The 19,925-nt window shown below is 47.1% G+C and overlaps 1 protein-coding gene across 12 annotated transcripts in view; it reads left to right on the forward strand.

The window, feature by feature from the left end:
• SH3BP4 (SH3 domain binding protein 4) overlaps window positions 1-19,925 on the forward strand; it is a 166,625-nt gene that overhangs the window by 70,343 nt on the left and 76,357 nt on the right. For 8 of the 12 annotated variants that reach the window (XM_068138103.1, XM_068138096.1, XM_068138100.1 and 5 more), the window contains 3 exons: window positions 3,477-3,608; window positions 6,551-6,729; window positions 10,467-10,559. The exons of 1 other annotated variant lie outside the window; for it this stretch is intronic. The gene's annotated coding sequence lies outside the window, so the exon portion shown is untranslated. The remainder of the gene's footprint in view (window positions 1-3,476; window positions 3,609-6,550; window positions 6,730-10,466; window positions 10,560-19,925) is intronic. 3 more of the 12 variants (XM_068138094.1, XM_068138095.1, XM_068138099.1) reach the window with 3 other exon arrangements.

Genomic DNA, 19,925 nt, shown 5'->3' on the forward strand with positions numbered 1-19,925 from the left:
CATTTTTTGCTGCCACAAAACTGTCCTGTTGCCATCAGTCCCCAACCTGTGCTGGTTGTTAATAGGCATGAAGAGCCAACCAGCTGCTCTTGGCATTGCTTTTTTTCAGTGCCCTGGGGAAGTCAGCCATCTCTCAGTTTCCCAGCTCCTTGCATTGCTCCTGCTCATTCTTCTGCATTTAAGCAGTCAAAGGGAGGAAGGGACTGAATCCAGTGCACCCAGCAAGGTCTCCACTGGTGTGGAGGTAGTGGTCACCTTTCCATGGATGCTGACTCCGTTAGTTGAGACTGTGGGGTCTATGCCATGTGCCCATCCCTGCTGCCAGTGCTGCAGGAGCAGAGATCAAGCCGAACTTTCAAGAACGGAAATAGATGAACCACCCAGCTGCAACCTCCTTGGAAAGTCATAAAATGGCTTTAGTTGGAAGGGACCTTAATGATCGTCTAGTTCCAAACCCCTGCCATGGGCAGGGACAGCTCCCACTAGACCAGATTGCCGAAAGCCTCATCCAGCCTGGTCCTAGACTCTTGCTCTTGTGCTCAGACGTCGCTAGGGGGAAGCGTTTGACTGCTGGATGGAGCTGCTGCCCGCCGGGTCCCAGCTGTCCCCACCCGGGTGGTGGCCACCCCCCACCGATCCTCGCTCGCTGGGACATTCAGGGCGCGGCCAGCCCTTAAGCTCCCGGCCACCATGCACTTGCCATGCACTTGCCTGGCTCAGACTACAGTTTCATTTTAGAAGTCGGTCGTGGATCAGATCCAGTTAAACGTCTTTGTTAATGATATAGACAATGGGGCACGGTGTACCTTCAACAAATTGGGAGATGACACGAAACGGATGCGTGGTTGATACATCAGAGGGTCGTGCTGCTGTCCAGAGGGACCTCAACAAGCTGGAGAAATGGGCTGATAGGAAGTTCCTGAAGGAGAAGTGCAAAGCCCTGCACCTGGGGAAGAACATCCCCAGGCACCAGGATGTGTGTGGGGGTCACCCAAATAGAGAGCAACTGTGCAGAAAAGACCTGAGTGTCTCTGTGGCACCGGGGTGAAAAGGAGCCACCTGGTCTAGTGGGAGGTGTCTCTGACCATGTCAGAGTGGTTAGAACTAGATGATCTTTAAGGTCCCTCCCAACTCAAGCCATTCTATGATTCTAAGAGTGTGTCCTTGCTGCAAAGACAGCAAGTGGCAACCAGGACTGAATTAGGTAAAGTATGGCTGGCAGACCAAGGGAGGAGGTTCCTCGCCTCTGTGCTAGTGAGGCCCCCCCTGGAGTGCTGGGTCCAGTTCTAGGCTCTTTAATATGAAAGAGGCATGAACCTACTGGAGAGAGTTCTACAAAGCACCACAAAAAGGATGAAGGGACTGGAGCACCTCTCATCTGAGGCTGAGAGAGCTGGCACTTTTCAGCCTGGAGAAGACTCAAGGGGATCCTGTTAATGTATGTAAATACTTGCAGGGAGAGTGCAATGTGGATGGAGGCAGGCTCTTTTTAGTGCTGCCCAGTGCCAGGATCAGAGCAATGGGTACACACTAAACCAGGTTACCTCTGAGGTTACCTCTGAGCACCACTTCTTCACTATGTGGGTGTCCAACAGTGGTGCAGGCTACCCAGAGAAGGCGTGGCATCTCCTTGATGTATTGAGTATATGTCATATACTCAAATGCCACCTGGACACAGTCCTGGGCAACTGGCTGTGTGTGACCTGGCTTGAGCAGGAGAGTCGCACTAGATGAACTCTGGTCTCTTCCAAACTCAGTCTGTGATTCTGTGATTCATGCATGGCTTCCATCACCCCAGTGTGTGTCAGCAGAGGAAACATCTGTTGTTCCCATGTGCCCCCACCTATGTCTCTGCTGCTCTTGCAACAGCTTTAGGCCCATTCCCAGCACCCATCCCTGACCCCAGGTGAGTTAAAAGTAGTTAACCTGGAGGCTGCTGGAGACCAAGCCCAACCTGGGATACAGAAGGCAGAAAAATATGAAGACAGAAAATTGCTTCTGCTAAATGATACCTTAAATAATTTTGACTTACCTTCTTATTCATTCAGGTCTTGCTTTAAGTTTTCCTGTAAATTTGGAATGCAGAAGAAGCAATTTAAATTGAGGAGATTAATTAATTAGTGTCAGGCACATGCAGTCCATTCATCAAATGGGAATGCTCCAGAGAATTTAGGTTTGTTTCAGGCTTTTTTTTCTTCTTTCTCAAAGATGAATATATCTTAGAGGTTTCTTATCAGCCAGCAATCGGTGACAAGAAAGCGAGAAGCCACATCTTCTACAACACAGAGAGTGTCACCATTTTTTCTTGCTGTATTTCATACAGTGTTTCATATGCTTAAAACCTGGGAGAGCTGATCAGTTGGTAATCTTTGTCTTCCTTGTGAAAAAAAAAATCAAAATCAAAATCAAAACACAAACCAAAGCAACGCCCCCCAAAACTCCGAAGCCAAAACCTTAGGATTTTTTTTTAAGTCTTATGGATGTCAAGCTAGTTGCAGAAGGGAGAGTTAAGAACTATGAATAATGAATGAACCTTCAAGATTTTTAACAAACCAAGCCAGGGTCTTTGGGTGTTTGATGTTTCAGTGTTGCTAGCCTTGCAGGAAGGTGTGCAGTGGCATTTTCAAGATGGTTTGGCCAGAAATTTGTGCTCAATGTGAACATAAATCAGTCTATAGGGCTTTTTTTTTTTTTTGTTCTGGCCTGGAATAAAAGCACTGTTGAATCCTGCAAAACACCTTTCTTCTATTAAATGAGGCAAAAATTCCAGTGTGAGTCATTACCATAAATAGCTGAGGGGCTGGGAACCAGGTACAGACCCCAGGAGCTTGGCCAGAGCCGTTTCCCCCAGCAAGAAGTTTATTAATAGTGATGGAAAGGTTTTGGTGATGTGGAAGGTCACTGCAGTGCCTGATAGGGGCCAGCTCTCAATTTCCAGGCTCTCACTTTACCCAATAAATGTAATGGAGCTCAGCACAGATAAACAGAAGTGACTGCTATTTTCTAATGAGGTTTTACACGGGTGACCAAAGCCTTTCTACATAGCCTGCTGTGCATTACTCCACCTGGCAGCAAGAGAAGTCCCTGCCTGTATGGCCACAGCAAGTGCTCCCAAAGGGAGATGTCCATCACCATGATATGCCCCTCCTGAAAACGTTTTGGGCTCTCATGAAGTGCCTGCAACTCAGGCCACCACTGGGCTCACAAACTATTTTTTCGGTACATCTATTTTGAAACACTTTAACCCTTTTGGTGTATATTAGGATGTGTCGGGTTACACCCATCCCTGGCGGGGGGGAGAGGGGGGTGGGCTGAAAAGAACCTAGCACCAGGTGGATGAAGAAACCTGACACAGGGAAGCAGAAGGACTGGTCCCTCGGGGGTCTATTCCCCTCCCCCTTCCTGCTTACCAAGCCTATTTAAGGGGAGCAATTTTCCTGGCTATCTTTTGCTGCTGCCCCTCACCTGCTCCACAGATCCTTTGCTGCTCCTGCTGGTGCTGTAACCACGTGGTGCGACCTGCTCCATGCTGCATCCAAACTCCTAAGGACTGCATCTAAGGGGAATTCACATTTACATCAAGAGAATCCTATGCCAGCTGGGCCTGGGTTTGTATGTTTTTTTTCATTTACCTGTTTTTTCCTTTGTAAGTTCCCTTTTACTCAAATGCAATGCATATATTTTGCTAAACTTAGCTTTTTACTTCCAAATAGATCCTAAACTGTTTTTTTTTTTCATGAATTTGCCTCTCTTTTCTCCTGCCTAATTTGCTTATCCCTACTGGGAATAAAGGGAGAGGGGAGGCAATCTAAATGTGTTCCATTTGGGCTTTTGGACTCCGGGAAAGCTTAAACCACAACATATGGTGTCTGAAATATGTGATGATGGGAAGGAAGATGTCGCAAGAATGGATGATACATCTCCCAAGCACACTTACTTCTCTAACCCTTTTTAAACCCAAGAGAGTTTTCAGCATCCACCTTCTTCCATGAGGAGCTGCACCCTATAGGAGCCACCTCTTCTTTTTTGAGCTAAGGTAATTGCACATAAAGAAGCAGCTGGGAGCCCAGGTTTGTGAAGATGAGAACTGCTGAACCACTTTCAGCTGCCTTAACAAGAAGGAGAGACAGCACTTTTCCAGAAAAGTGTGGCCCAGTCTGAAATCTGCTCTTATGGAAATGGAAGTGCTTGCTGCATGGGTCACTGGGATATGAGATCAGGACTGGGAAGATGACATCACTCCAAGTCATCCTCTCTGACACACTGCTTGCCAAGATGTTAGTCCCTGCATGAACATACTGCCAGTATCCCCTCTAAGTCCTGCCTGTGGGGTACCTGGCTCTGTTGCTAGCTGGCTTGCTGGAGCCAGGCTGCTGCAGTGTGGGATGTCCCCAGCATACCATGAGATGACCTTGAAGTCAGCATTTCAGAAATGGGATCCAACAGCAGTGGTGTTTGAGCTGATTGTTGCAGGCAGCGAGGGCAGTGAGGAAGAAGTGCTGCATGAATCCTCCAGGATATTGTCCCATCACAGCCTCTGGAAATGTTCTCCCCAGAAAGGAACATACTAGTTGTGCAAGCTGAGGGATGAAAGTCTAGTCTAGGAGCTTTCTTGTCAAAAGAGATAAATGTCAGAACTTGTGTAGCAGGGAGAAATGGAAACAGGTTGACCTCCCTCATTAGCATCACTTAGACTAGAGGAAAGAAGCTCTAAAAAGAAGTCGAGTGATTTGTTCTCCTTTAAAAATGTTTCTGTCATCACACTCCATTATTTATACCAGCAGCACTGTTGGCACTGAGCCTAGTCTGGTAAGAAAATAATACAGAGACATTCCCTCCTCTTTCTGCCACTTTCCTGCCTTCTCTCTGAAGGACATGTGGGTCTGTACTAGCTTATGTCACAAAAGCCCTGGCTGGGACACTCCCAGTGTTGTCCCATCGTTTGATGTGATACCCATTAAATGAGTCAGTGACCTTTGGGACATGTGGGACACATTGCAGGGTGCAGAAGGGCACCTTGGAAATGTACAGGAGTTATGGAATGCTTAGGCCAGGAAAGGATTGGCTGGATCTGGGGCAAGGAGTCACAGCAGCCTCACCCAGCTCAGGATTTGGGGTGCTGTGCCTCCCTCTAAAAGCTTCTTCTTCCCAAGCCACATCTATCATCTCCATCTCTTCTACTACCCCAGGCCAATGCTCAGAAAGTCATGATTTCAGGGCTTTTTGGTTTTAAAGTTTGCTTTTTTGCTTCATTTTTTGTTCTGCTAGCAGATGTTTGGGTGTCAGCCACTGCTATTCAACCCTAAAGCTTGGAAACCTGAGCACATTTTGTAGAGCTTTGACTCTAGGGCTTGGAGCTTCAAGGAAAAAAGAAAGCCACACACACAAAACCCCCAAAACACCACCACCAAAACCCAACAATCCCTTTCTTTCCCAAAACATTCCCTATGATGTTCAAAGAGTGGGTAGAAGTGAGGGTGGATTCTTCAAGGCTTTGTGGAAAACACAAAAAGCTTCATTTTTATACACCTTTTCAAACAAGGAAAACACACATCACCCTTTCCCTGACCTCCCTTCCCATCCCACTTGGAGCATCTTCACTGTTAATTCCCATTGATCTTTCAGCTCTTTGACAAATTCCAGCTGCTCACCCCATGTGCAAAGCTCCAGCTCTGATTTTCTGTGGAGGTCACCAGAGACACCAGGACCAGTTAGCTTTCCTCTTGAACTTTCTCAGCCCTCTGGAGACAGCTGTGACTCAGCTGCTGCAATCAGGAAATAACAGGGAATGGCAGGAACACCCACAGGGAACTACCCACAGAATCAGATTTCTCTTTAAAAATGCTTTTACTGTGACCTGCTCACCACCATGAATGACTGTCACCCAGCCAAGTTCTGAACTGCACTCCCTCATTCTCAAAGCATTAAAAAAAAATCACCTTGCCATCTCTTCTGCCTGGGCTTTGGAGAGCTGCAAAGGTTTCCAAAAGCTTGTGTGTTTGCAAGGTCTTAGAGCACCTATACCAGGGAGGACTCACATCTATGGTGTAATTCCAAAGAGGATTTGGAAAGGAGAGGAGCTCATGGTAGGGGCATAATTGCAGATGCAAGTGAAAGAAAGTTGGGTGAGTTCAACCTTACAGTGATATAAAAGCACTATGGAACAATTTTGAGCATCTAAAATCTCTGTAGAAAGGGAGCAAGCAGTGGATTAGAGCAAACACCAGGCAAGGGGGCAATAGGATCAAAGGGGTTTACCTAAGATATCACTTTCATTCTTAGGGCTGATGTGCACACTGAGTGTCTCCTGCACTGCTATTACATAGGCACACACAAGTGGCCATGCTCTGGCTATCTGGGAGAAGCAGATTTTGGAGAGTCCTTGGCTTTGTCTCCCTAGTAGTTGACCACCAAACTCTAGGGCAATCTACAGAGGATGCATGATCATTTGTCACAGAAACCTGTTTGGGAGAGGAGGCACTATCTTGCAATATCACACTATCCATTGCACACTGATGATCTCATGGTGTGCTCTCTTTCCTGTCTGCAGGACAACTGGGTGCTTTGCCCCATCTCAGTCACTGTTGGGGAGCTGCACTACTTGCAGAGAACCAGGTGGATGGTCACCTGGGACCAGTTGAGGATCCTCAACTGTCCTGGACCAGAACTCTGACAAATCAAGTGAAGTGCTATCTTTAAGCATGCAAGACAAGGATCCCAGCCCTCCTTGTGAGTGCAAATCCCAAGGCAAGCTGAATGCTGAAACTGTCATCGTCTGTGTTTGTGGTTTTGCACAATTCCCTCTAGTCCTATCACTACCTGAGATCCTGAGCACTGAGCACCCCATCAAGTCTCTTCCTAAGCACTTCCAATGATGGCGACTCCACCACCTCCCTGGGCAGCACATTCCAATGGCCAATCACGCTCTCTATAAAGAATGTATTCCTAACGTCCAGTCTAAACCTCCCCTGGTGCAGCTTGAGACTGTGTGCTCTTGTTCTGATGCTGGTTACCTGGGAGAAGAGACCAGCCCCCACCTCGTGATCTGAGACAGTGATTTACAACTATCAACTTAATTCCCATCTAATATTTGTGGGTTTTTTTTTGGTTTGGGTTGTTTTGGTTTTTTTATGTGTAAGTGAATCCTTAGTTTCTATGTTGCAATTTTGTCATTCTTATTGCCATTGAGGAGAAGAGGACTTATCGATACCAATGTAATTACATATGTGTATAATTTGCTATGTATTTGTGTTAGCCTTTACTTCTTCCTAAATCAGGCAGTTTGGTGTTGGGTTGGAGCCACCATAAATGCATACACATAAGGCATTTACATGTGATGGTGTTGGTATAGTTTAAACCATACTATCCCAGGCAAGTGCTGTTTTCTCTCTCTTTCTCTCCCTGATCATTATTTTAACCAGGTGGGCTGATGGAGAACCGTGGGGGAGTTTCTGAAACCCTCAGTTTGCTAGAGTTGTGAGTAAGCTGGCAGCTGGGGGAGATGCTGTAGGAGAGGATTCCAGCATCTCCTCAGAGAAGCATCTCTTCTAGCACTGCTGCAAAGCAGCCATAGTAGCTTACAAAGGAAAAGTGCAGCATGATTAAACTGAACAAGAAAGACATGGATGTACTGGATTGGGTCCAGAGGAGGCCACAAAAATGATGCTCTGAGCATAGGAGCACCTGTCCTGTGAGAACAGGCTGAAGGAATTAGGGTTGTTCAGCCTGGAGAAGAGAAGGCTCTGGGAAGAACTTATTGCAGCCTTTCAGTTCTTAAAGGGGGCCTGTAAGAAAGATGGGGACAGTCCTTTTATAAGAGCCCACCATGGGGCTTGCTTCTTAGCCTTAATGTCCCACTAGGTTACTTCCACTTTAGCACCATGACACCAAGGCTTTTCTGAGTAGGATGTGGGAAGGATACTTGCAGCTCCCTTTTGTTGTGCAAAGATCCATCTGGAGCTGGTGGAAAGACTGTCCAAGGGTTGCAGCAATCAGTCATGGAGGGTTATGGCTGAAGGTCTCAGCAAATGCTTAATCTTGGGGATGGCTTGCCTGTTAGGATGGATATTGCTCCTGTTTGCTTTTTGCCTGATATCAGAGCTGCTTTATTTCTTTGTGGTGGTTAGCTCCTAGGCAGCCAGGCTTTATTGCCTATTAATGAACAAAACAAGTGTTTTCCTCTGGAAGGATCACGTGTTTTCCTAGAGTTTCCTGCAGCTCAGACAGATAGCATCAAAGTGGTACCATTTAATGAATCTGCCCTATTACAGCATACAGCACCATTAATTGGCTGCTGTGCAGAAAAAAACACCCCACTGCTATTGAGACTTTTCAGTACATTTCTCTGATTTTACTAAGTTAAAGCTTACTGTAAGCCATTAGGGGAAAGAATGTGAGAAACACAATGAAAAAAACGGTGACTCAGTCCATGCTAGGAGGTTCAATTTAAAAACCACACATACACAAAACCCCAAACCCCCTGAGTTTTCATCTACATCTGAGAAAAGGAAGCAAACCCCTGTTCTGTTTTAAAAGATTCTTTATGTGCCAGAAAATAGGGCTGCAGGAGTTCAAATGCAGCTTGTTATGAGGAGGCGCAGGTACCTGCACATGACTGTACACCGTCTCCTCTGGCTGCAGAGTGCATCCCAGCCCTTCTTTAACTGACGTCCCTGGTGATGTGCAAGTCTCTTCATCACTTCATAAAGTCCAGTTTTGGAGGCTAGGAGGGAAAGCCAGGCAGCTCTCACCCATGGCTATTTCCCAGACAGTATAGGAGATTAAGTTACACAGCAGCTAATCAAAACCTCTGATGGGTGAACCTGCCAACCACATGCTGTGCTCTGGGATTTGCACACCCTGGCTCAGCTGAGCAGCAAAAGCAGGGGTATGCAGCAAGAAGGTGGCTTGTCGATCTAGCTGGAGCACAAGAACACAGCATGATCCTGGTTTCACAGTTTTTCTTCAGCCATCCTTGGTGTTCCCTCTCCTTCAACACAAACTCATGGAGCAGCTTCTTGTGATAGAATGATGATAGACTGGCTTAAGTTGGAAGGGACCTTCGAGATCAACTCCAACCTCCCCTGCCATGGGCACGGAGCCTCTCTACTAGTAGACTTAGCGGCTCAAGCCCTCATCCAACCGGGCTTAAACACCCCCAGGGAGGAGGCATCCACAGCTTCTATGGGCATCCTGTTTCAGAGTCTCATCATCCTCATACTGAAGAACTTCATCCTAAGATCCAGTATAAACCTACTCTTCCTCAGCTTAAAGTCATCTCCCCTTGTCCTATTGCTAGACACCCTTACAAAAAGTCCCTCTCCAGCCTTCCTGCAGGATCTCTTCAGGTATTGAAAGGCAGCAATAAGATCTCCCTTGAGTCTTCTCATCTCTGGGCTGAACAACTCCAGGTCCCTCAGCCTATCCTCAGAGGTGTTCCAGCCCTTTGATCACTTTTGTCTGGGGCTCTAAGCAATCAGATCTAGTTGCAGATATCCCTGCTTACTGCAAGGGGTTGGACTACATGACCTTTAAAGGTCCCTTCCAATCCAAACCAATCTATCCTTCTATGATTCTACTACAGAGGGACTGGAAAGAAGGGATCCACACATCTTTCCCCATCTGAAGGCTGCACTTTCTGCAACAGCATCAATTTGGGACACCTTTGGTGCTATAAGTGTTTCAGCATTTGGAAGGAGACCACAGCATTTCACCACATGCTGCCTTCATAGCAGGACAGCAAATCTCTGCCTGATTTGGGCTGTATTGCTTGCCTTGGCGTTGTTAAACACCTGCAGCACACAATTTACTGGCATCAGCTCAGATGTGGTGTGGGGTGATATGGCCTTTCTCTGCTGGTAATCATTGGGCCCTTAAATACTCATTCAGCTCCAAACAGGTAGAGTTTTCTTCCAGCTTGGCACTGCATCCCAGGAGGTCACCAGCAGCTGTCTTTGCTTCTGTTCTGAAGGAGGTGGGCTAAAGGACAATCATGACTGCTGATGAGGAATGAATAAACAGCGTGTTCTGAAGACATTAAACATTTAGCAATGCCACATCTTTCCTGAGATGTGATCACATTGCTGCAACAGCCTGATTTGCAGAGAAAGCTGTGACAACTTGCTTTATAACAGCTACAATAACTGAGAAGCCCCAGATGATGCACCCCATCTCCTACAGGACTGAAGTGTATAAGAGTGGAGAGGGAGACTTTAATTACAGAGTGGTTTCCATAGCAACCTCCTGTATCAAATGGCCGAGCACAAGGGCTCTCTCCTCTTCTTCTTAGTCTTATTTGCCGCTGGGACAATTAGGCTAGGATAAGAGCCCAGCTGCATTTCATGGACAGAGGGAGACAGCCCAATTCCTCTTCCCCCCATGCTGAGCCCCAGACAGGGGGCCAAGGAGCCTGCTTTTTATTTCCACTGCAATTGCTAATCCCCTGCTTTGATGACAAATTCTTCCAGGTGCTGTTGGCACAGCCAAGAGAGGCACTTCTCTCTGTGAGAGTCTTCTGGAGCTCAACCTTAGCAGATGGCACCAATATGATGATAAACACAGTGAGTACCCCCCTGGCACATGGCTTTGCCCCTTGCTGGAGGCTGAACCTCACTCTCCAGTGGAACCATTGCCATGAAGGTCTTGGCCCTCTGGCTAGGGGAGAACTTTGGTCCTGCTAATGCACCGATTCTGAGCCGAAGTGCAGCAGGTCTGATAAAGCCAGGCTGGGTTAGCAACACATTGCCAGAGAGGTAAAGAACAGGTCAAGACCTTATATCTGCCTCTTCCTGAGGATATTTGCAGTGCATTGAGTTCCCTGGCATCTTGCTCACCCTTTTCTGCCAGGTTTAGGAGTATTTGGGTACACGTTTGTTGTCCAAGCCCTGCTTTCAGTACAGCTGATGGGAGTTCATAGCTATAGTCAAGATCAAAGGTGTTCTCCTTGGCTTCAGACTTTTGCTTTGCATGACTTGGGGGGAGGACATGGGGGGTGTGGTGTGGCAGAATACATTTATAATTAATTCATCCTGCACTCTGGCATGGGAAAAGCAGGCAGCAGGGCTCCACTGAGCAGCAGGCAGCCCTTAGCAATTGCTTGCTTCATCCAAAGAAATCACAGGTCCTAGGATGACATTTTAGAATAAAAGGGGAGGAGGAGGAAGACGTCAAGGTGGTGTCCAACTGAAGGCATTGTTCTTTTTTCTCTGAGGCCATGTGAGTAGCAAAACACTAATATTTGCTTTTCCATTTCCCTTTGGGCCCCATTGTTTGAGGGCTCTGTCTGGAGACAACTTTCTAGCTCACCTCTGTTTACTCTGAGTGCCTGTGCTGCTCAGCCCGTTGCTGAGCCTTTCCCTTCCTTCTATTGGCTGGGTGGGAAGGAAAGGCTTGCAAATTCTTCCCAACATGAGAAAACTTATTGTCCCTCTGGAGCGCCGCCTCAGAACAGCTGGTTTTGTTGTATTGTGGAGCTGTGTATTTTCTTTTTAACGGCTCAGCAGTACTTAAAAGGTAGGTCTGGCCCGAGCACGTCTGCCAAATCAGATGGTTGGCTTGCTGTGAAACTCAGCCTAAGACTACAAGTGGGAAGAGGTCCAGTGACAGAGTAGGTCAAAAATCTCTCTTGGCTCAGATACCCCTTCCTCAGTTCAAGATTTCTGACAGCAAACTCACCATTTTTAATAGTGACTGTGTGAAATTTTAGTGCCTGGCCTCTTTGGAGAGCACCTCATAATCTGCTTGAATTTCAGTGAGCTAATTCAGACACAAACCAGACTTTTAATATAAAAAAAAAAAAATATCCCCTGCAGGGACCTTTATTGACACGCTAAGGATGTTAGCAATGGGGTTTTATTCCTCCTCTTTTAAACTCTGCCAAACCTGCTCTTTGCAGGTGATGACTGAAGAGTTGATGGGATCTTCACAAGGAAGGCAGGGCTACTTCTTACTTGTTGTTTCTGCCTCTTAAATCCCAGCAAGATTGTGACTTTTACAGGATTATAAAGGATCACTTCCACTCTATCTGACTTGATATTTACTCCCAGTTTGCAAGAGAAAGGGCTTGACAAGAGGTGCCAAATGCATCTGGAGAAGACTTGCTGAGCCTCCCATGCACCTCTGCTGCCACATGCCTGCCTCCTGCAGAGGTATAGGAAGCAGGCTACAGCATTGTTAGAGGTGCTGGGTATTTTGCAGGAGGAAAGCCAGAAGGCAGCAGTGTCCTGTGCTGTTTCCCATGTGGACTTGCCTGCTTGCTTGCTGGTGGAACTGAAATGTCCAGGCAGGACAACTTCTTGCTCAGCTTTGCAGCTCACAGCCTTCCAGGCAGCTTACAGCTCAATAAACACCGTGTCAGCTAGTGGATTAATTGCTGTATAAACACCAGGCATGCCTGAGGGAGGCAGGGATCTCAGGGCCCTTGCTTATGCTTGTGAGGGGCTGGGCAGCTGTATGGACAGAGCTTTGCCTTGGCAGCTTACATACCCTGCTTGGCTTTGCTCACATCTGCAGATCAGAAGCCTCTTGGCCTCAAGGGCCAAGAGTGATGCCTGCTGTGTAACTGAGGGGAAATTTCTCACTCCTGCAACATGGAGCCAAACCTCCAGTGTACATGGATTGCCATCTTTGTATCATTGCCATCAACACAGTATCACCTGCTCTCCCAGTGAGCAGGAGAAGACCCAATGCAAGAAAAGTCCCAGTGTATATCTTCCATTACATTGAAGAAGAGGGTTTGGAAAGCGAAGGGGCATTTCCTGACAGAACTAAACATCATATTGTTGTTCACTGCATGAAGGAGAAATAGTTGTAAACTAAAAGAGGGGAAATTTAGACTAGATATAAGGAAGAAATTTTTTGCAATGAGTGCACTGAAATACTGGAACAAGGCGTCCAGAGACATGGTGCATGCCCCTTCCATGGATATATTCAAGGTCAGGCTGAACAGTGCTCTGAGCAACCTGATCTAGTTGAAGATGTTCATTGCAGGGATGTTGGACTCGATGACCTTTAAAGCCCTCTTCCAACTGAAACTATTCTATGATTCTGTAATTAAGAACCAAAATTGCAAATGCTCATGTGGTCAGGTTGGTGTGACTCTGCTTTCAGGAGAGGTCCTCACTGGCATTTCTCACCAACTGAAAGGGAGGGAAGCCTCTTTCCTTCCCCTCACCTGGGTCATAGCACCAGTCTTCCTGAAGCAATGAAATGCCTCTTTGCTCCTTCAGGTTTTCTTTATTGTTCCATGTCACTCCCTGGTTATGAAGATTTTCTGCCTCCTTAGATCAGACGTGGGTTTGCTAAGCAGAATCCCAGGTTTTTCCGCCAGCAACAGACCTAGCAATGAGGGACTGAGGGGTGTGAGCGTAGGGTGGGCAGAGAAGAGTGGGTTTCAAATGCAAAGTGATGATGATATTCACTTTATTTGCACCACATATTCTGTGTGCCCAGGCTGTCTCAGGAACATTTTACCCAATCCCAGCAGCAAAAGCAGCAGCTGAGGGCCCTCTGTCCTGGAGGTGAATGGCCTTGGAGGGTGAGTTTGGAGGCCTGGACTGAAAGGCATCTGTGGCCTGTGGACCTATGGCTTATGCAGTACCAAAACTGGGAAATGTGCATTGAAAGACAGGTGGGATCACAACAGAAGGGTGGAAACACAGAAGAAAGATGAGATCACAGCAAGAAAGGAGGATCACAACAGGAAGGTGGGAACACAGGGGAAAGATGAGATCACAGCAGAAAGGTGAAAACAGCCCTAAAAGGCGGGAACATGGTAGAAGCTGCTAACATGTAAGCAGGGAGAGATTGCTCCTTTTGCTTCAAATTCACTGTCTACATCAAATGTAGATGTACACTCTAGGTTCTGTGTCTATGATGAAGCAGAGATGCAGTCCTGTTACTGAGGGTGAGACAGGATCCCATAGCATGGTTGTTAATGCTAGCTTTAAGTATCTTTGAATAAGGTGCCCAAGTGAAGGATCCAGACAAGTGATTTCTTTTTGGTGTGACTGTATATACAGAGCTTACTGGGAACCAGTGTCACCAGCAGTCCAGGACAGATGTTTCCTCCTGGCTGAGCAAGCCACAGTAAGTGCTAGCTGGCTCTGGGTGAAGGCTTGCAAGATCTGAGGTGTGTGCTCGAAACTCAGTGCAAAATGAGGCGGGTGAGGATCTTTGTGTGTGTGTGATGTGGATACCAATAGCTGGTCCTCGCCTCCACTGACCTCCTGGAGTAGAAAGGCAGCTGACTGGCAGGCTTGTGTGCAAACATGCTGGGCTGGAACAAAAGGTTGTTGAAGTGAAGGAGAATCAAAGGCAGTCATCCTGAAGCCATTGGGGGACTTACAGGCTCCCTGATTCTCTGCAGGCATCATGACACTCACTATTTTTCATTAAACCTAGCTTGTCAAGTGAGGTGGGAATCACAGCTTTTGTTAAAGGAGATTTATGAGTCTCACACAAGAATAAGAAAGTGTAGAGACCTTGAACTTGGAACAGAAAGCAAATAGAACTCTAATACTTTGGCTTTGTAATAAATATAATTATATTTAAGCTCCTTGCATAATCCTGTAGTCATCTGAGGGTGCTGAAAGCTCCGAGCTTGCAATAGCAAGTAGCACTGACACGCTGCATGCAGAAATTGGCCTTTTGACTCTGTGGGGATATTGAAGATGTTCTGGTAAACGTTTACATTTTTAAAATCTCCAGTGCTAATCAGAGCTGAAGTTATTTAACATGCAAGAGTTTATTAAAATAAACTCTGCACTGATTGCTTGCTTTCTGCATTTGTTGGGGTCTTTTTCTTCTTCTCTGCTGTCCAGATGCCAGGGAGTTTGGGCTCTTATCAAGGTTAGATTGGCTGAAGGACTGCAGTTGCTGCTGTTCACCAGTTTGAGAGGACTTGGCCTTCAGGGGCAGATGTTGCTCTAAAACGAGATATCATCCAAATCTTTCTTGATGCTGAAACGGAAGTCTTGGAATAGAAATTATTCTGTGGGATTTTTCTTCTTGTTTTTTAAAAATGTATTTATTTATTTATTAGAAGAAAATTGTCTCTATCATGAAGAGATGGCAGTATTTGTGAGCTCTTTTGGCATCACTTCAGCCAATCTTCAAGGTCATGCATGACTCTGCACACTTCTGCAGCCCCTGGAGTGTCTCCCCTGGCCCCACTGCTGCAGAACTGGCCTGTGGTTATCACTGCTCACGCATGCTACAAAGAAGATGAAAATTCAGCACAGAGTCTGGAGCTGTCTGATAAATGCTTCAGAGGCTGAAATGCACACTCTGAGTGTTCAGTTGCTTTTCAGGGGAAGGGTTTGCATCCTTGAGCTGGTAAGAAGTGATATTGATGAGTCTGTGGTCTTCCCGAGCTCTTGCAAAGTTGCTCCATAGTGATGCAGGTGTCATGACACTCTTACCAGAGCTTGGCTTAGTAATTCAGCTCTAAGAGGAGCCTGGCTCTCTGAGAAATCTGCCACCCAAAGGAAAGGGTTCATCGATTCTTTCTGCTTCCTTGCTTGGCAAGTTGAAAATTAAGTCCAGTCTGGGTCTGTGCAGCAGACCATCTCAGAACAGTGCTTGCATTTTATGGCGTGAGTTGATCAACAAGGAACTACAAGAAGAGACTGTTTTAAAAGCAATCAGAGCTTTGTAGATGCCTCCTGAATCCTTGAATCCTTTCTACACAGAGCCAGGGACTGTTGCAACAACTGTCCTTGCTGACAGATCTCATTTCGCTCCTTGCACGGCAAGATTTGTGAGAAGGTAAAACAAAGGCTGCATGCCCTGAGCTGGGAAGACCAAGGACAAATAATTGCAGAGTCTAGCAGTGAGGACAGAATAAATGAGCTGTTTGAAAATCAAAGTGGGACTCAACATCGCAGCTCCAACAGTGCTGCCTGTATCTGAGGGTCAGGGAGCTGTGGGCTCTCTCATACTTTGAGGTATCTTGAGGTATTGTGCTCCCTGTATTCTGCACTGGTGAGGCTGCATCTCAAATACTGAGATCAGTTTTGGGCCCCTCACTACAAGAAGGACATTGAGGTATTGGAGCATGTCTGGAGAAGGACAACATAGCTGGTGAAGAGTATGGAGAACAAGTCTTATGAGGAGTGGCAGAGGGAACTGGGATTGTTTAGCCTAGAGAAGAGGAGGCTGAGGGGAGACCTCATTGCCCTTTACAACTACCTGAAAAGAGGCTGTAGTGAGGTGAGAGTTGGTCTCTTCTCCCTAGGGGTAGAACAAGAGGAAATGACCTCAAATTGTGCCAGAGGATGTTTAGATTGGAGATTAGGAAAAAATTGTTTCCTGAAAGAGTGGTCAGGCATTGGAACAGGCTGCTCAGGGAGGTGGTGGTCTCTCTAGAGGTGTTAAAAAAACATGTAGGCATGGCATTCTGGGACATGGACATGGTGGTGTTAGGTCTTGTGTTGGACTTGATGATCTTAAAGGCCTTTTCCAACCTAAACAATTCTCCAATCTATGAATCTGTGATTCTATTATTCTATCATAGTCTTTGCTTTTTAATATCAGCCTTGAAAAGTTTGCAGCTTTGTCTGGACATGTTCTTTGAGTGCAGCTGTGTGTAGGGTCTGAGCAGAGATGAGAAACCCTCTGTTCATCCTTATGGGAGAAAAATCATCACACTTTGATACTTGTCATGGGCTTTTCACTAATGATAAGAAATATCATGCCCATAAGAAATAAGGGCAGTGCCACCAACTGCACATGTCTTGCTTGCTGCTGCTGAACTCACAAACAAGCTGGAGAGGGAAAGCATCACCAGCATTGCCCTGAATTTGAAATACCTAGGGAAAAAACTATCTTTCAGTCATCTGTGTGGATAAAACAAATTGCTGCTGTCATCTGTCCCCACCAGTGTCAGGCTGTCGTGTAGCAAATGGTTGCCTGTGTTTTCAAGTCCGTCAGCCAGTTTTGACCTTGACATGAACCATACTGAGTTTTGGATTGTCACCAGGCAGGGTGAGAAAGGAGGCAGGGGAAGACATCCAGTTAAGCACGGTGAGAACAAAGGCAGTGTGAAAAAAGGGGAGAAAATCGCAGCGCTGCGGGTTGAGCAGATGGCAGGTGAAGGGATGTTGCAAGACTCGTGGGCTGTACTGCATTAATGATGTTAATAAGCAGTGAGGAATGGTAAATTAATTGTATCACACTGATAAAAGTCATCCAGGGACACCCGAAGGCAATGCTACCCCATGCTTCCCCACAATGCCTGGGGACAAGTTGGGCTGAGAGCTGGTAACTGGCAATTCCCTTCACCAGTACCTTGGACTGGTGGAGGCATCAGTCTGGAGGGTTTTCTCTTTGCAGCAGTGACTTTCACATCTGTGACAGTCCAACGCTGAGCTCACTAATTCATTTTTCAGCAAAGCAGCTCAGCAGCCTCTTTGAAGTTATGATTTGAATTCTGGGGAAATGGGTCCCTATCCACCACCAAACTGAATTTTCGATAGGGGAACTCCTCCTCAGACTCTGGGTGAACCCCCTGTCTGACTGAAAGGGCTAGTAAACTGCCCTGCACAGCGTGAAACAGCACAATGTAAAAGAAAACATAGTGGCCTCCAGAAGGGCTGGATTCAGGACCTCCAGAAACATGATAACACCGTCCCCCACAGCAATACACCGTCCCCCACAGCAAACTGCTGACTAAGCTGTCAGCCCATGGATTGGACCATTACACTCTGTGCTGGGTTAGGAACTGGCTGGAGGGCCGGGCCCAGAGAGTGGTCGTGAACGGTGCCGCATCCAGCTGGAGGCCAGTCACCAGTGGTGTCCCCCAGGGATCAGTGCTGGGCCCTGTCCTCTTCAACATATTCATCGATGATCTGGATGAAGGGGTAGAGTCAGTCATCAGCAAGTTTGCAGATGACACAAAGTTAGGGGCATATGTTAGTCAGTTAGAGGGTAGAAAGGCTCTGCAGAGGGACCTCGACCGACTGGACAAATGGGCGGAGTCCAATGGGATGGCTTTCAACAAGTCCAAGTGCCGAGTGCTGCACTTTGGCTACGGCAATCCCATGCAGAGCTATAGGCTGGGGTCGGAGTGGCTGGAGAGCTGCCAAACAGAGAGGGACCTGGGTGTGCTGATCGACAGCCACCTGAATATGAGCCAGCAGTGTGCCCAGGTGGCCAGGAGGGCCAATAGCATTCTGGCCTGCATTAGGAATAGTGTGGCCAGCAGGAGCAGGGAGGTCATAGTGCCCCTGTACTCTGCTTTGGTTAGGCCGCACCTTAAGTACTGTGTCCAGTTCTGGGCTCCTCAGTTTAAGAAGGACATTGAAACACTTGAGCGTGTCCAGAGAAGGGCAACAAGGCTGGTGAGAGGCCTTGAACACAAGCCCTATGAGGAGAGGCTGAGGGAGCTGGGATTGTTTAGCCTGGAGAAGAGGAGGCTCAGGGGTGACCTCATTGCCCTCTACAACTACCTGAAAGGTGGTTGTAGCCAGGAGGGAGTTGGCCTCTTCTCCCAGGCAACCAGCACCAGAACAAGAGGACACAGTCTCAAGCTGCGCCAGGGGGGGTTCAGACTTGAGGTGAGGAGGAAGTTCTTCACCGAGCGAGTCATTGGAACGGGTTGCCCAAGGAGGTGGTTGAGTCATCGACCCTGGAGGCGTTCAAGGGGAGATTGGACGTGGCACTTGGTGCCATGGTCTAGTCATGGGGTCTGTGTTGATAGGTTGGACTCGATGATCCTCGAGGTCCTTTCCAACCTAAGTGATACTGTGATACTGTGATGATGCTCTGAGTTTGCTCAGGTGCAGGACACATTAGAGCAATGTGCACAGGTGTAAGATGCTGAGCATTAGAGGAGAGAACTGCATTTCCTGGCTGAGGGAATATCCCATTAGGGGCTCCAGGATGTCCAAAGAAGCTGGTGGAGAGTTTAGGGCACAAGCATTATGAGGAGCAGTCGAGGGAACAGAGGACTTTTAGCCTGGAGAAAAGGAGGCTGAGGAAAGACCTTATTGTTCTTTACAACTACCTGAAAGGAGGTTGTAGTGAGGTGAGGATTGGTCTCTTCCACCAAGTAACAAGCAACAGGACAGATGGAAATAGCTTCAGTTGTGCCAGAAGTTTAGACTGAACATTAGGAAAAATTTCTTCTTAATCCCCTGAAAAGGGTTGCCAAGCACTGGAACAGGCTGCCTAGAGAAGTGGTGGAGTCAGCATCTCTGGAGGTATTTAAAAGATGTGTAGATGTGTTCCTGAGACACATTGGTGGACTTGACAGTGCTGGGTTAACAACTGGACTTGATGATCTCAAAGGTCTTTTCCAGCCTAAGGATTCTCCAATTATTTGATGATACCTGCAGCCAGGAGTCCCACAGAGAATGGGGCAAAGCCAGACTGGGATTTGCTGTACTGGTGTCACTGGAGAGCTAACAGGAGCTTCTAATCTGGGCTAGGTTGTGGTGGTTTCAACACTTCTGTTTTCTAACCCTAATGGGTGCTGAGTGTCATTAGCTCAGATAAGAGAAGGTATCCTTAATGAATTCCCATTGCTTGGTGACAAGGCTTTAATTGCCAACTTCAGGTCCCTGACAGCAACATGCCCTTGGGCGGCTCCAGGGCTGCTTCTTCATTCAGAATGCTGCAGAGGACACACAGGTGAACCAAACCTGACTGATGCTGTCCTTGTTCCCTCAGTCCAGCCTCTTCTTACCTTCACAGCAGAGGATATATTTCCTTAATGAACTAAACTGGCCTTATATTGCCTGACATGATACCAGTCACTCCCTATCCCCACAGGCTAGCTCCTCTTCTCTGCTGAAGTCAGCTTTCTGCTCCAGCTGCCAGGCTGGGGAGAGCTGCACTGTTTACTCATCACTTAATTAATCTCTGCTGCAGCCTAGGGAGCCCCTTGAGACACACAGGTAAGGTTGTGTGGCTCTTGGATTCATGTT

The sequence above is a fragment of the Melanerpes formicivorus genome, unplaced genomic scaffold (genome assembly GCF_026170545.1).
Source record: "Melanerpes formicivorus ecotype bairdi unplaced genomic scaffold, bMelFor1.0.p_v2 SCAF_5, whole genome shotgun sequence".
NCBI classification, from domain to species: Eukaryota; Metazoa; Chordata; class Aves; order Piciformes; family Picidae; genus Melanerpes; species Melanerpes formicivorus.